At 38.6% G+C, this 14,545-nt stretch overlaps 1 pseudogene; it reads right to left on the bottom strand.

Annotated features, from left to right (window-relative positions):
- Positions 1-479: 479 nt before the first annotated feature.
- LOC109215280 lies at positions 480-10,896 on the bottom strand (annotated as a pseudogene).
- Positions 10,897-14,545: the final 3,649 nt, after the last annotated feature.

Below are 14,545 nucleotides of genomic sequence, written 5' to 3' on the forward strand. Positions count from 1 at the left end.
CACTAACATTAAATTTTAATATGTTCTCTAAGTATTCTTATTTTAAGAAATTTTGCCTTTTATTGATTGGCGTTGGATAATTTTTACTAGAATTTTCAATAGATTTGTGATTATTGTTTTTGCTGCAATAATTTCGGACTTGATTCATATGCAAAGTTATTCTAGTAATTGTATAGAGACCAGATTCAGCGTTTTTTAGTGTTTAGAGTTGGTATAAATACGACATGTATCTAATTATACCTAGATTATTTATCTTCATAGGTTCAAACGATATCCAATCATGTTGATTTTGATAAATAATTCATCACGCGTAGATCGTTCACATAAATTTCTACTGTATTCTTTAATGTATAGTTATATACTCAAGCTTTCGTTATAATAATATTGATAGTTTTACAAAATGATATACAACATGACTGAGTACACACGTGCTAATGCACGTAGCGAGAAACTAGTAACATACATAAATTTGGACTTAATTAATAACAATCCTGAAGTCCAATCTCCACACTATTGATCGCCGCCCTCCCGCGTCTTTGGAACCACAGTTACCGCAATAATGTCTTCATCTTCCATATCACAGTCCTCTAGCAGTTCAGCGATGGCTAGCTTGAATTCTCTTACTTCAAATACATGAGTGGCATTATTAGGTCCATGAACATGTGGCAAGCTTGTATAGCTTCCTGCATACTCTTTCTTGTCAGTGTCATCTGCATTTACAGTCTTTTCTGCATTGACGAACACATCAAAACTTTATACTTGCTATCATCATACTTTAAATCTTTGAATATTAGCATCTCCTCAAATTCATCTTTCTCCTGCTGACTCCTTGATGTAGCTGGCCTCTCTATACTAAAGCAAATGGCTCTGTCCAGATTTGCGAGTGGGAATACCTTGCTGGCTGGCATAACAGAACTTACATTCACCTTGTGGGGCCCATATTAAATAAAAGATAAAGAAAAAGAATAAGGAAAAAGATATGATTGGAGGAAGGGAAGGCAATGGTGGGCGCTGCAGAACAAGTTGTAAAACCAATTTGAAGAATTGGTTTTGGAATTGATTTTGGGAGTTGCCCATCTTGCAACTTGCAACAACCAATTCTGATTAGTTAATTTGGACGACAACTTTGCCTGTAAAAGGGAGTGTTTCGTTTCAGTTTCAAACACAACAAAAACGAGAGAGAAGCAGAAAGCCGAGAGTAATCCACAGATTGTAGTCTGTGCGATAAATAGTGAGTGTGAGTAATATTGTAGTGAGGTATCTAAAATAAAGAGTGTTATTTCTTTTGAAGTTGTAGTAGTCTCTTGGCACTACTATGTTGTAATATTATAGTGGTAATATTGCTCCACTCAAGTATTCTATTTTACCCCGTTAAAAGATTTGGTGTCGTTGTTACTCTCTTGTGTTATTGTTATTTATCGTGGATATTATTCCTGGGCGGGATATGATGGTTTTTCCCAACAACGTGGTATCAGAGCCATGGCGAGTAATGGTCCACTGTATTTTCAGTATCCCCGTCTCACAAAAGATAATTTTGAGAAATTGTGTCTACGCATGAAAGCCATTCTTGGCTCCCAGGATATGTGGGAAATTGTAGACAGAGGGTATGCAAAACCCGATAATGAGAAAGCTCTGCCTCAAAATGAAAAGAGATATATTGGCAAAGACGAGGAAGAAGGATCAACAAACCCTCACGCTCATCCACCAATGTCTGGATGATGCCATGTTTGAGAAGGTGGCAGATGCTACCACCTCAAAGGAAGCTTGGGAGATTTTACAAAATTCTCTCCAAGGAGTTGACAAGGTGAGGAAGGTAAAACTTTAAACTCTTAGGGCTAATTTTGAAGTTTTAAAAATATAAGAATCAGAATGCATTTCGAATTATTATTCAAAAGTGAAGGCTGTTGTAAATCAGTTGAGAAGATACGGGGAGGACATAAAAGATGTCCGTGTGGTAGAAAAGATCATTCGCACTTTAACACCTATATTCGATTTTGTGGCGTGTGCTATTGAAGACTCTAAAGATTAAGACTCGGCGATGGTGGAGCAATTGGAGGGTTCTTTACGGGCCCATGAAGAAAAGACCGAGAGGAGACAAGCAGTGCCATTGGAGCAACTTCTTAAAACTCAGGCATCCTTTAAGGATTATGGAGGTGAAAAAAGCTATCGAGGGAATGGACGAGGCCGTTGCGGTCATGGATGAGGAAGAAGTACGGTAAAAAACTTCAACAATGAAGTTAAAATCCACCAAACATTAAGAGGTCATGGTCGTGGACATAGAGGAGGAAGAGGACGTGGCTACTATCAAGAAAATAATGGACAAAGGTATGACAAATAAAAAATTGAGAGCTATAATTGTAATAAAATTGGCCATTACTCTTGGGAATGTCGTAGCAATGTTGAAGAAAAAGCTAAACTTGTTGATGACAAGAAAGAAAAAGATGAGTCAACATTATTGCTGGCACTCATGGAAGAAGACAGGGATGATTGTAGCTCGTGGTATTTGGACAATAGAGCAAGCAATCATATGTGTGGATGCAAAGAAAAGTTTGTAGAGATCAATAAAACGCTGAGAGGTAATGTGTTCTTTGGAGATACCTCAAAGATTCAAATCGAAGGAATAAGTACGATTCTGATCTCCTTTAAAAATGGTGACCACAAGTTAATTCAAGATGTTTATTACATCCCAAAATAAAAAAGTAATATTTTGAGTTTGGGCCAACTTCTTGAAAAGGAATATGATATCCACATGAAAAATATGCATCTTTGGCTTAGAGATTCAAATGGAATTCTAATTGCTAAAGTGCATATGGCAAAGAACACATTATTTTCTTTGAATCTTAAGACAATTGATGCAAAGTGTTTGAAGGATAATGTGCAAGATGAATCATGGTGTTGACAGATGCGATTTGGGCACTTGAATTTTGAAGCACTCAAAACAATGGGAGAAAAGAACATGGTGCATGGGATACCATTAATCAACCATTCCAATCAATTGTGTGAAGCTTGTCTTCTTGGAAAACATGCAAGGAGGAGTTTTCCAAAGGAGGCCATGTCAAGATCAACCAAACCGCTTCAGCTTGTTCATGCTGATGCGTGTGGACCATTCAATCCATCTTCCTTTCGTAAAAGTAAATATTTTTTGCTCTTCATCGATGACTTTAGTAGAAAGACTTAGGTTTATTTCTTGAACCAAAAATCTAAAGCTTTTGCTGCTTTTAATAATGTCAAAGTACTTGTGTAGAAAAAAAGTGGTTATGAAATTAAAGCTTTAAGGTCCGATAGAGGAGACGAATTAACTTCAAATGAATTTAATGGTTTCTGTCAGTCTCATGGTATTCATCTCCCTCTAACGGTACCTTATTCACCCCAACAAAATGGAGTTTCAGAGAGAAAGAATCGAACAAGTCTTAATATAGCTAGATGTATGTTGAAAGCTAAAAATGTGCCCAAGGAATTTTGGGGCAAAGCTATTTCTTGTGCAGTTTATTTGAACTTGTGCAGTTTATTTGAACAACAGGTCTCCAACAAGGAATGTTAGAGATCAAACCCCTCATGAAGTATGGAGTGGAAGAAAGCCAAGTTTCAAGCACTTGAGAATCTTTGGGAGCATGGCCTACGCTCATATGCCACATCAAGGGAGAGAAAAGCTTGACGATCGAAGTGTTAAGCATGTATTTGTTGGCTATGATACGAGTTCAAAAGGCTACAAATTATACAACCCAAGCAGCGGTAAGGTGGTGGTGAGTCGTGATTTTGAATTTAATAAAGAATTGGCATGGAATTGGGAAGCTCGGGAAGAAACTTCATATGATTTTCTTCCATACTTTGGTGATGAAGAAGAACCAGAGACCGTGGAACCTGTGCAGGATACAACTCCACCTCCGTCTCCAACCAATGTTGCATCTCCCTCTTCTCAAGAAAGTTCAAATGAACAGGCGGAAAGGATAAGGAGTATTCAAGAGCTCTATGAGGACACAGAAGAAGTTACTAATTTTGATTTTTTATGTTGTCTCTTTACTGACACTGAACCAATGAACTTTGATGAAGCTATTACAAACAAAGGTGGAGACAAGCCATGGAGGAGGAGATTGAGTCAATAGAGAAAAACAACACTTGGGAGTTAACAACTCTTCCCAAGGGTCATCGAGCAATTGGAGTGAAATGGGTATACAAAATAAAGAAAAATGTCGATGGAGATGTGGAGAAATACAAGGCACGACTTGTGGCTAATGGCTACAAGCAAAGGCAAGCATTGACTATGAAGAAGTCTATGCACCTGTTGCCCGCATAGAGACGATTCGTTTGCTGATCTTTTTGGCGCGCAAATTAAATGGAAGATCCATCAACTAGTTATCAAGTCAGCCTTCTTGAATGGCTATCTTGAAGAAGAATTCTACGTTGAACAACCATTGGGCTTCGTGGTAAAAAATCATGAAGATAAAGTGTTGAAGTTGAACAAAGCTTTTTATGGATTGAAGCAAGCCCTGCGAGCATGGAATAGTTGCATCGGCAAGTATATTCAAGACAATGGGTTTACTCGTTGTCTCCATGAATATGCTCTTTACCTTAAAGTTCATACTAATAGAGATATCTTGCTTGTTTGTCTTTAAGCCGATGATCTTATTTTCATGGGCAATAACCCAAGTTTGTTTGAAGCTTTTAAGAAAGATATGTCTCGTGAGTTCGAAAATGATGGACGTAGGGCTTATGTCATACTACTTGGGCCTAGAAATGAAGCAGATGGAGGATGGAATTTTCATCTCTCAAGAAAGCTATACAAAAGAGATATTGAAGAAGTTCAACATGCTCGATTGCAACCACGTGAACACACCTATGGAGAGTGTGACAAAATTGTCCAAGTTTGATGAAGGAGAAAAAGTGGATCCCACATTTTTCAAAAGTGTTGTGGGAAGTTTGAGGTACTTGACTTGTACCGGCCAGATATACTCTTTGCAGTTGGAGTAGTAAGTCGCTTCATGGAAGCTCCTACCTCCACTCATTTGAAAGTCGCTAGAAGAATTTTTCGCTACCTAAAAGGTACGACTGACTTTGGGCTAATTTATTCCTCTTCATGTGATTTAAACCTTATGGGATATTGTGATAGTGATTATGCGGGAGATATTGATGATAGAGAAAGCACAACTGGTCTTGTATTTTTCTTGGGTAATTATGTTATTTCTTGGAGTTCAAAGAAACAATCAATTGTTACTCTCTTGACTTGTGAAGCTGAATATATAGCAGCAACATCCTGTACGTGTCATGCTATTTGGCAGAGAAGATTGTTGAAGGAGCTCAATTTTCCACAAATTGGAGCTACAGAGATTTGTATTTACAACAAATCCGCACCCAAACACTCGTGAAGAATCCGACGTATCATGATCGAAGCAAGCATATAGACATAAGGTATCACTTCATCAGAGAATGCATTGCCAAGAAGGAAGTCGAGCTCAAGTATGTGAATTCTCATGATCAAGTTGCAGATATCTTCACAAAGCCTATCAAGTTTGAAGATTTTCAGAGATTGAGATCTTGTCTTGGAATGAAGAGGAAAAATTAAAATTAAGGGAGAGATTTTTGGGGCCCATATTAAATAGAAGAAAACGAAAAAGAATAGGGAAAAACATATGATTGGAGGAAGGGAAGGCAATGGTGGGTGATGCAGAACAAGTTGGAAAACCAATTGGAAGAATTTGTTTTGGGCGTTGCCCATCTTGCGACTTGCAACAACCAATTCTGATTGGTTAATTTGGACGGCAACTTTGCCTATAAAAGGAAGTATTTCGTTTCAATTTTAAACACACCATAAATGAGAGAGAAGCAGAAAGCTGAGAGTAAATCCACAGATTGTAGTATGTGAGATAAATAGTGAGTGTGAGTAATATTGTAGTGAGGTATCTAAAATAAAGAGTGTTATTTCTTTTGAAGTTGTAGTAGTCTCTTGACACTACTAAGTTGTAATATTATAATGGTAAAATTGCTCCACTCGAGTATTGTATTTTACCCCGTTAAAAGATTTGGTGTCATTGTTACTCTCTTGTGTTATTGTTATTTATCGTGGATATTATTCACGAGGGATGTTATTGTTTTTCACAACACACCTTCCCTGCTGTGATCTTTTTCCCTGGCTTAATGTTACGCCATGGGTCGCTGCTGGTTCGTAATCATACCCAGTCTCGGACTTTCACACGCCATGGATTGCGGTTTTCATCGTAGAAAAAGAACTCCGAATTTAACCAATCTTTGTCTGTGAGATCCCTTATTTTCCCTCCTAGTGCTTTCCATTCATTCCACATGCGGTCCACATTGGCGTGGTGGCAGAAAAAAAACTGGGTTTAAACCTGTTGAGTAGAAATTACCAATATCCTCACCGTATGATTTCACACCATTACCCAAATCCGTCCCCCCACAGAGTACCAGTCCAAATGTGGACCGGAGTATGAGGGATGTTTTCAATGGTTCCTGGCCCAGGATTGGGTTTATATCCGAATCTGTAAGGCTTTCCGAAGAACAACAACGGGCATGGAGCATTAGTTATCATTTGACGATACATTAGTGTTAAGTTGTTAGTTAATATCTTTAGTTCATTAGTTTTGACATCATTACCGAAAAAACCAAGATCGATTATGGTTCCATTACGGACATGTGGATTACGTCTTGCATTGTACAGGGAAGAACCTTCGACATCGAACATAGGAGGCAAATGCATGCCGCTTGGATGGTCCCAGTTCCAATATGGCAGAGCAAAAGTTGGATCATCGATGAGGGAGCCCAAGATTCTCTCGTAGAAGTGCAAGTACCATCTATGAAATGGGAAGAAAAGCCACGATTCGTGAACATGCAACTTTTTGTCACCCATAGTGTAAGCATCGTTGCAATAAGCACGATGGATATTAGCTTGTTGCTTGAAGCCAAGAGGATCAAATGGGTCTTTTTCTAATTCCCTCATTTTACTAGTGTCTAACTGGTACTTGGCTATATACTCCTCACTCACGTTTTGGGCAGCGGGCCGGATACGAAGCTTGGACATGCGAGGGATCTTGTAATATGGAAAGCTGTCCATATTTTCTGGTTTAGGGGGGCAACAACTATGAGTGGTTCTTTTCGACTCAAATAACAAAAATATGGAAAAAAATAGCGTTTTTTTGAAAGACGCTATACTTTAACGGCCGTTTGAACAGTTAGGTATAACGTCTTTCAAAAAGACACTATATTTGAGTTAAAAAAAACAAGAAAATATAGTGTCTTTTGTTAAGACGTTATATTGTAGCGTCTTAACAAAAGAAGCTATATATATAAATATAGTCGTCCCCTTCCCTTCCCCAAAAACAGAACGAACCCCCCCCCCCCCCAAAAAAAAATAAAAAAATAAAAAACCAATCTGCCCCCTCCCCCCTCCATTTTTAAACCCAAAAAGCTTGAGTGGAGCCCACCCGTCCCACATAAACTAAAGATTCTCGGCCCCACGTGCTAGCTAAGGAGTTATATCGGACGTTGTTGGTTGTTTCGGCTCAAAATAACAAAATCTTCAACTTTCTAAAAATCTTAAATTGATTATTTCGACTTAGTTTCTGATAAAACTTGTATAAAAAATTCAGAGTAGTTAATTTTAATGTGGTCTATGTTATTTTGTGATTTAAGTAATTTGTTATTTTTTATCCGGACTATAGTATTATGTGAGGCCCCGTAAAAATTTTTTGGCTCAAAACCTAGTATCTTGTGGTGTCGACTCCGAATATGTGTTAGGAATGCGTAGAATTTTCTCGCCGCGGTTCGGACCTTGGTATTGATCTAATCTTGTAAAAATCAAAAGAATCAATTTTTTCCAAAATATGCCATTCTGCGGCCCAGAATGCGGTCGCAGATCTAGTATGCGGACCGCATTCCTACCGCAGAGTGAAACAGAAGAGTTGTCATAATTAATGTTCAAAATGCGGTCTATTATGCGATCGCATAACCAATATGCGGACCACATAATCGTCGCATAAGTTCCTCAGGGATTTGTGAAGGTCAGTTCTGCGGTGCACAATGCGACCGCATAACAGGAATGCGGACCGCATTCCTGTCGCAAATCCAAACAGAATCATCAGAGTTTTGGGGGCAATTCTGCGGTCCAATCTGCGGACCGCATTTCTGTTCTGCGATCGCAGAATGCGACCGCAGATCTTGCTCGGGCTTCTATTTTCTAAATTTTATACCCGACCCCCTTTTTAATAAAATACCCCCAGCCCCTCATTTTTAACGACCCTCTGCACAAAATAAGAGAGAGGAAGAGAGAGTCTTGAGAGATAAGTCATCGTCTCCAAATTTGATTCTTCAAAACCATCCGGGCCGGGAAATTTCAAGCTTATCTTCATCCCCCTTTTCTTGCAGGTAACATCCCTAACCCTTTTTAGTGAATTTCTGGTTTAAACTGAAGGGGGGGGGGGGGAGTCTCATGCATTGGTTTTTGAAAATAGTGTTTGAACTCATACATGCATGTCATTCTATAACCTAAAACCTAGTAAGAGTAATTGGGTAGGAGTAAAAGATGGTACAAAGATGGGTTGGTAACCTAAATAAGTTTGAGTAGAAATTGTGAACTTCTTTTCTAAGTCATACGCGTTAACTTGTGCACTAGATTGACATTGCTAGACCATTTGGTGAATTGAAAATAGAAGTTAAAAGGGAATTCGGCTCCAGGTATGTATGGCTAACTTTGGACTTGTAAAATCGCCTTGTTTGGGTGTTTGAGTGCTTGGTATGTGATTTCTACGTGATTTGTTTGTGAAATTCCTGTGATTGGTATGGTTGAGTGATTGTGGCTGTGCCTTCGCTATATTGATGCATGTAATCAGAAATAAACCAAGTTTGCTATTGTAAATGTGCTATGTGGTAGGAACTGTGAAACAAGTAATGGAAGGAAATGGGAATTGATGTGCTCGGAATAACCGTGGTAGTAACATATGTGGTTTGTCGTGGAAAATTATCGTCGTGATCTATCAATGCATATGAGTAGTGAAATACATGGAAATGGTATTGATGGCTATGGAAGTTCATGTAAATTGTTGTTGTTTCTTGAGGATTGTTGTTGTTGTTCTTTGTGAATTGTTGTTGTTGTTGTGTTGTTTGTGAATTGTGATTGTTCGGTGGGATCGGGTTGCGCGCAGCAACACGAAGAAATAAGGTGTGGGTTGTGGTGATAAGGGTGGCCGAGGTAATAAGGTTGGAAAGCGATCGAAATCGCTATTGAAATGAACTATGAACAAATTGTGAAATTATTGATGTGGAAATGTGGAAGGGGGAAACAGGAGAGATTGTAAACTTGTTGGTTTGATTGCTCTTTCTTTGTGGATTTGATTGTTGTTTCCATTACAATTACATGCTTGTTTATGGAGGAGAGATTGTATACCTGTTGGCTTAATTGTTCCCTCCTTGTGGATTTGATTGTCGTTTTTATTACTGCTACTTACTTGCTTATGGTTCGAGTTTACTTGGAGCAAAGTTTGTTCATACATACCAGTACAATTCAAATGTACTGACGTCCCTTTTGCCGGGGGCGCTACATTCGTGTTATGATTGTAGGTGGATCCGTAGCAGGTACTCCAGTCCACCGATCGTAGCTCCCCTTCGTCCTCCATCAGCTTTTTGGTGAGCCCTTTCCTCTCGGGGCCCTGCGTGGCTCAGGACGCTTGTTTTCAGAGTTTTATTTTTGATTTTGTGTAAGGTATAGCCGGAGCCTTGTTACCGGCAAATACTATAGTATCCTGTTGTACTTTTAGAGGCTCCGTAGACAGTAGATGTGGGTTAGAAACTTGTGTAGATCCGTGTTTTTATACATTGGTAACGAGTTCGTGATTTCATTACTATTATGTAAGTATGTATGTGTTTTGTAAATTAAAAAGTGTTCTTAGTTAATCATTTGGCAAATTCTTGGAATAATTGAGTAAGGAAAACATGGGGTAACATGTGGGTTAGGAAATGCATCTAGGTTCGCTTGGCAGGGGCTACCCGGTCGGGCGCCGGTCATGTCCCTCGAATTCGGGGCGTGACATATTAGTGTGCTAAAAACATTTATAAAATAGAGAGATTGTTACTAGTTGTTAAAAAATGTTGATTAGCTACTTTTTACTGTGGTATATGTAATTTCGTGATTGTTTTGTGATTAAATTGATTTGTTATTTTTATCCGGTTTAGATTATTAATTTGCTAAAAGACTAGTAAACTAAATAAATTTTTACTTTAGTACCCTGTAGTGGTTTCTTGTGGCCCAATGTAATGTTCGTGTTTGTAATGTAGTGACATTTTAGCGTAGTAAAACGTAGTGCCATTTTTTTCGACTGGAAAAGATAATTTATTAAAATATTACGGAGTACCAATAGTTACATCATTAACGAAACTACAAGCCTCGAGGACATTCAAATTCCCCATTTCGGCCAAACTACAACACACATTAGTACTGATATTTTTAACCAAATACACCTAACCATTCTTATCCATTGCTAAGTTATTTAAAACGAAAGGGACAGGATTATCAAAAAGTTGGTGTTTTCGTGCATGCTGGAGTGCTTCCTTAGTCATCCCGTGAGCTACCTTGTTTCCCTCCCGAAATTTATGGTTGATCTTCGGTTGCTTCAGTTGGTGCATTAACCACCTGCAATTGACAATAGTAGAGTTGTAAGGGACACAATTAGAATGTAATATTTTGATAACCTCTGTTGCGTCCGTTTCCACCACTTGTGGAGTATAACCATGAGTTAAAGCAATTGAAAGTCCTTCCTTTAGTGCTTCCAATTCAGCTTGAAGTGGTGAGTTTGAGGGGCTGGAGTGTTGACAACCCATTATCCAGTCCCCTCTATGGCCGCTGAATACTCCACCCCATGCCTCCCATGTTTGTATTTTCTTTGAAGGCTCCATCTGTGTTTAACTTGAAATAATTAGGAGGAAGATTGTGCCATGCGACCTCAATAGAATGGGACTGGGTAGATAAAGGTTCCTCCGTAGTGAGAAGATTAAACTCTACCGCTAGAGAAATTGCATGCGAAGAGTTGAAATTGAGGGTCATGTTACAGTGGTTGTTATTGTTCCTATTTAACGAAATACTCCACATGACGAATGGGAAAAGCTTCTCCCATGTAAGGTAGGGGGAGGGGGTCGAGGATCTTAGGTTTCTAATACTATGAATCCAGTGAGTGCCCCTTTGTCCCGAAGAAAAACTTAAACATAATGTAATCCAATAATTTTTAACTGCTGTACAAGCTTTGAAGATGTGCTCAATGGTTTCATCTTGATTTTTACAAACTGGACACAGTGGATCAACGTTCAGACCTATGTATTTTAAGTATGAGCGCGTGGGCAGTCTATTAGTTTGGGCATTGAGTGTCCCAAATCCAATTAAAATCTACCAAGTTAATATCATTTGATTGGATTGCTTTGTAGCAAGTTTTTGTCGTGAAAATACCTTTTCTTGTTAATTCCCAATAACATGTGTCATGACTGCTCTAGAGAGGATGAATGGAGAGGACGGCATTCTTAATATGTTGAGGGAGCTCAAAGAGGATTTTCGACAAGTCCCACTTGTTATTTGACCAAATCTCTTTGATACTAAGCTTCGTGCTGGGAATAGTGAGAGGGCTCTCTATTCGATTTCTTAGCAAAGAGGTTTTTGGGATCCAATTCGTTTCCCAGATGTTCATAGAAGAGCTTGAATGAGGGATCCATTTTAAACCTTTGTTGCAAATCTCCCATCCTTTTACTACACTTTTCCAAATAAAAGAAGAGGTTTTCAAATTTTTTGACGAACTATAAAGGGAGGTGAGAATTTGTGACCAAGGAAGCTTGGGTTTGTGTAAGAGTCTCCATGAAAGGCTAGCTAGGGTCACTAGGTTTTTTTCCTTAGCTGAATGGATGCCAAGTCCCCCCTTTCTCCTTATCCTTTGTCAAAGTATCCCAAGATAGAAGGTGAATTTTCTTTGAGTTTATAGTGGAACCCCAAATGAAATTTTTCTTGATTTTGTCAATGTGTTTGATGATCCTAGTGGGCAGGTAGCTATACTGCATGACATGATTAGGAATACTATTTAGAGATGCAGCTGCAAGGGTTGTCCTCCCTGCCACGCTAAGAAAATTTGACTTCTAGGAAGCCATGTTATTTGCCATTGTATTAAGGATGAACTGGTAATAAGAAGGTCTAGGCTTGGTATTTGTAATTGGAAAACCCAGGTATTTACCAAAGCTATTACTAATTTTTATATTAAAAAGCTTAGACAAAGCTTTTGAGGTGTTGATGGGGTAGTTTTTGGAGACAATAATTTTTGACTTTGTCAAATTAACATTTTGGCCTGATAGTTTGCAAAAGGAGTTCAGGCAAATGAGGATTGAATTAGGGAATTTTTAATCAATCTTGCACATTAGAATGAGGGACCAGGTACCAATATTTAATAGATAGGATAATTGGCACTGATTCCCTCCTATATTGATGGGGGACCAGGTACCAATATTTACATGATGGTTAATTTGGATGGACAACATCTCCATGAAAAGGATAAATATATAAGGAGATAAAAGATCTCCCTGCCTGATGCCTCTAATAGGAGAGAAAAAATTGCTCCTACTACCATTAACTAAGACAGGTATCTTGCTGGTTGTGATACAATTCATAATTAAGGTAATGATTTTTGAAGGAAAAGTAAAATGGCGAAGGGTTCTATAAATGAAAGACCATTCTAGCCGGTAAAAAGCCTTTTCTAGATCTATTTTCATAACCAGGTTAGCCTTAGCACCTTTTTGTTTGTGCATTCCAAGCATCAATTCCTGAATTACAATAGCATTATCACTAGTACGTCTTCCTTTGAGGAAACTAGCCTGGTAAGGGCAAATTAAGTTTTCTAAAAAAGGTTTTAGTCTATTGGCTGTGGTTTTTATGATTATTTTATAAATAGTATTACAAAGCTCAATAGGACGAATTTTTTTCAGATTATTTGCATTAGGGATTTTTGGGGATTAGGCAGAGGTAAGTTTCATTTATCCCTTCTGAAAGTTTGCCTGTCTCAAAAGCTTGTTGGCAAAGGTTTGTGACAGATGTACTTAGATACTGCCAATACTTTTGAAAGAAAAACGGATGGAGACCATCGGGCCCGGGTGATTTAAAAAGTTTAAAATTAAAAAATGATTTTTTGAGTTCCAACTAGGACAAAGGATTATCTAAGGAGACCAAGTTACAAAATTTGATGCTAGGAGGGTCATTATTAATCGTTGACCAGTCAGAGTAAATGTGGCTAGTAGTGAAAATTTGCCTAAAGTAATTGTAGGTGTGATCCATGATTTTCTGAGGATCATCTATCCAGTTACCTTCAATATCTTCGAAAAACACAATTTTATTACTTCTTCTATTGTTGGTGGCACAAACTGTGATGACCCAAAAAGTCATCACTCGTTTTGAAAGTAAATTCTGTGTTCCGAGGCCTTAAAAACCTCTTTTTGTCTCACCTCGATTTGCGTGTGCGGTCCGGACGCGTCTCCTGAAATCTTTTATGTGAAACTGAGTAAAATAAGGAAATTGGCTTTTACAATTGAATAAAGTTGACTTTGGTCAACATTCTAGGTAAACGAAAAAAATATTTTCTGGAAAATATAATGGTTTTTCGAAGTGAATTGATGCATTTTCTTGATGGTATCGGGCCTGTATCTTTGTTCCATTGCCCGGTACATGTTTGAAATAATGTTCATGTTTAATTTGTAAAATTTGGTAAAGATCGGAATTGGCTTGGTATAAAACGGACCTATAGTTGAGAAAATAGTAATTTTGATGTTCTTGAGTGATTTCATGAATTAGAGGTTTAATTCATAGATGTTGATGTTATTTGATGATTTGATCGCAATGAGCAAGTCCGTATGATATTTTTGGACTTGCGTGCATGTTTTGTTTTGAGCCCTGAGGGCTCGGTTGAGTTTTGGGTAGGCCACGGAGTAAATTTAGACATAGAACATAAGAGTTGCAGGTTCAAAGAAAGTTGCAGGTCTCTGAAGCCAAGCTTCGCGGTCCGCGGTGGGGTCTTCACGACCGCGGTGGGCTCTCCGCCACCGCTGTGGGATTTATGCGTTCCGCGGTGAGCAAGGCCAGTCTTCGCGGCCGCACTCGATATTTCGCGGTCCGCGGTGGAGCTCCACGGCTGCGATCCTTTTTCTGCGGTCAACGGTGAGGATCGGAGAAGGGTGTATATATATTTATATATATATTTTTTTTAGCAAATCCACTAGGCAGGTGCCTAGGGCTAGTTTTATTAATACTAGAAAGAAAAAGAACCACATAGGAAGAGTACAAATAAGGGGGACAATAGCTCAGAAGTGTTGCCTCTATGCCTTGGCTATATAATCACTCCTCTGCGCCTCACAATGCCCTTATGACAGTCTCATGTAGAGGAATCATGGTGTATCTGTCGGCAAAGTCTCACGAGGGCATATAATCTCATAGCCATTTGGATACCTTTCCAAAGGCATAGGTGATCACGCCCAACTATGCCTTATAAAAAGGACAATGCGAACGTTGCAAATATAACCTGAGTAT

Source organism: Nicotiana attenuata, unplaced genomic scaffold (genome assembly GCF_001879085.1).
Source record: "Nicotiana attenuata strain UT unplaced genomic scaffold, NIATTr2, whole genome shotgun sequence".
In the NCBI taxonomy this organism is placed as follows: Eukaryota; Viridiplantae; Streptophyta; class Magnoliopsida; order Solanales; family Solanaceae; genus Nicotiana; species Nicotiana attenuata.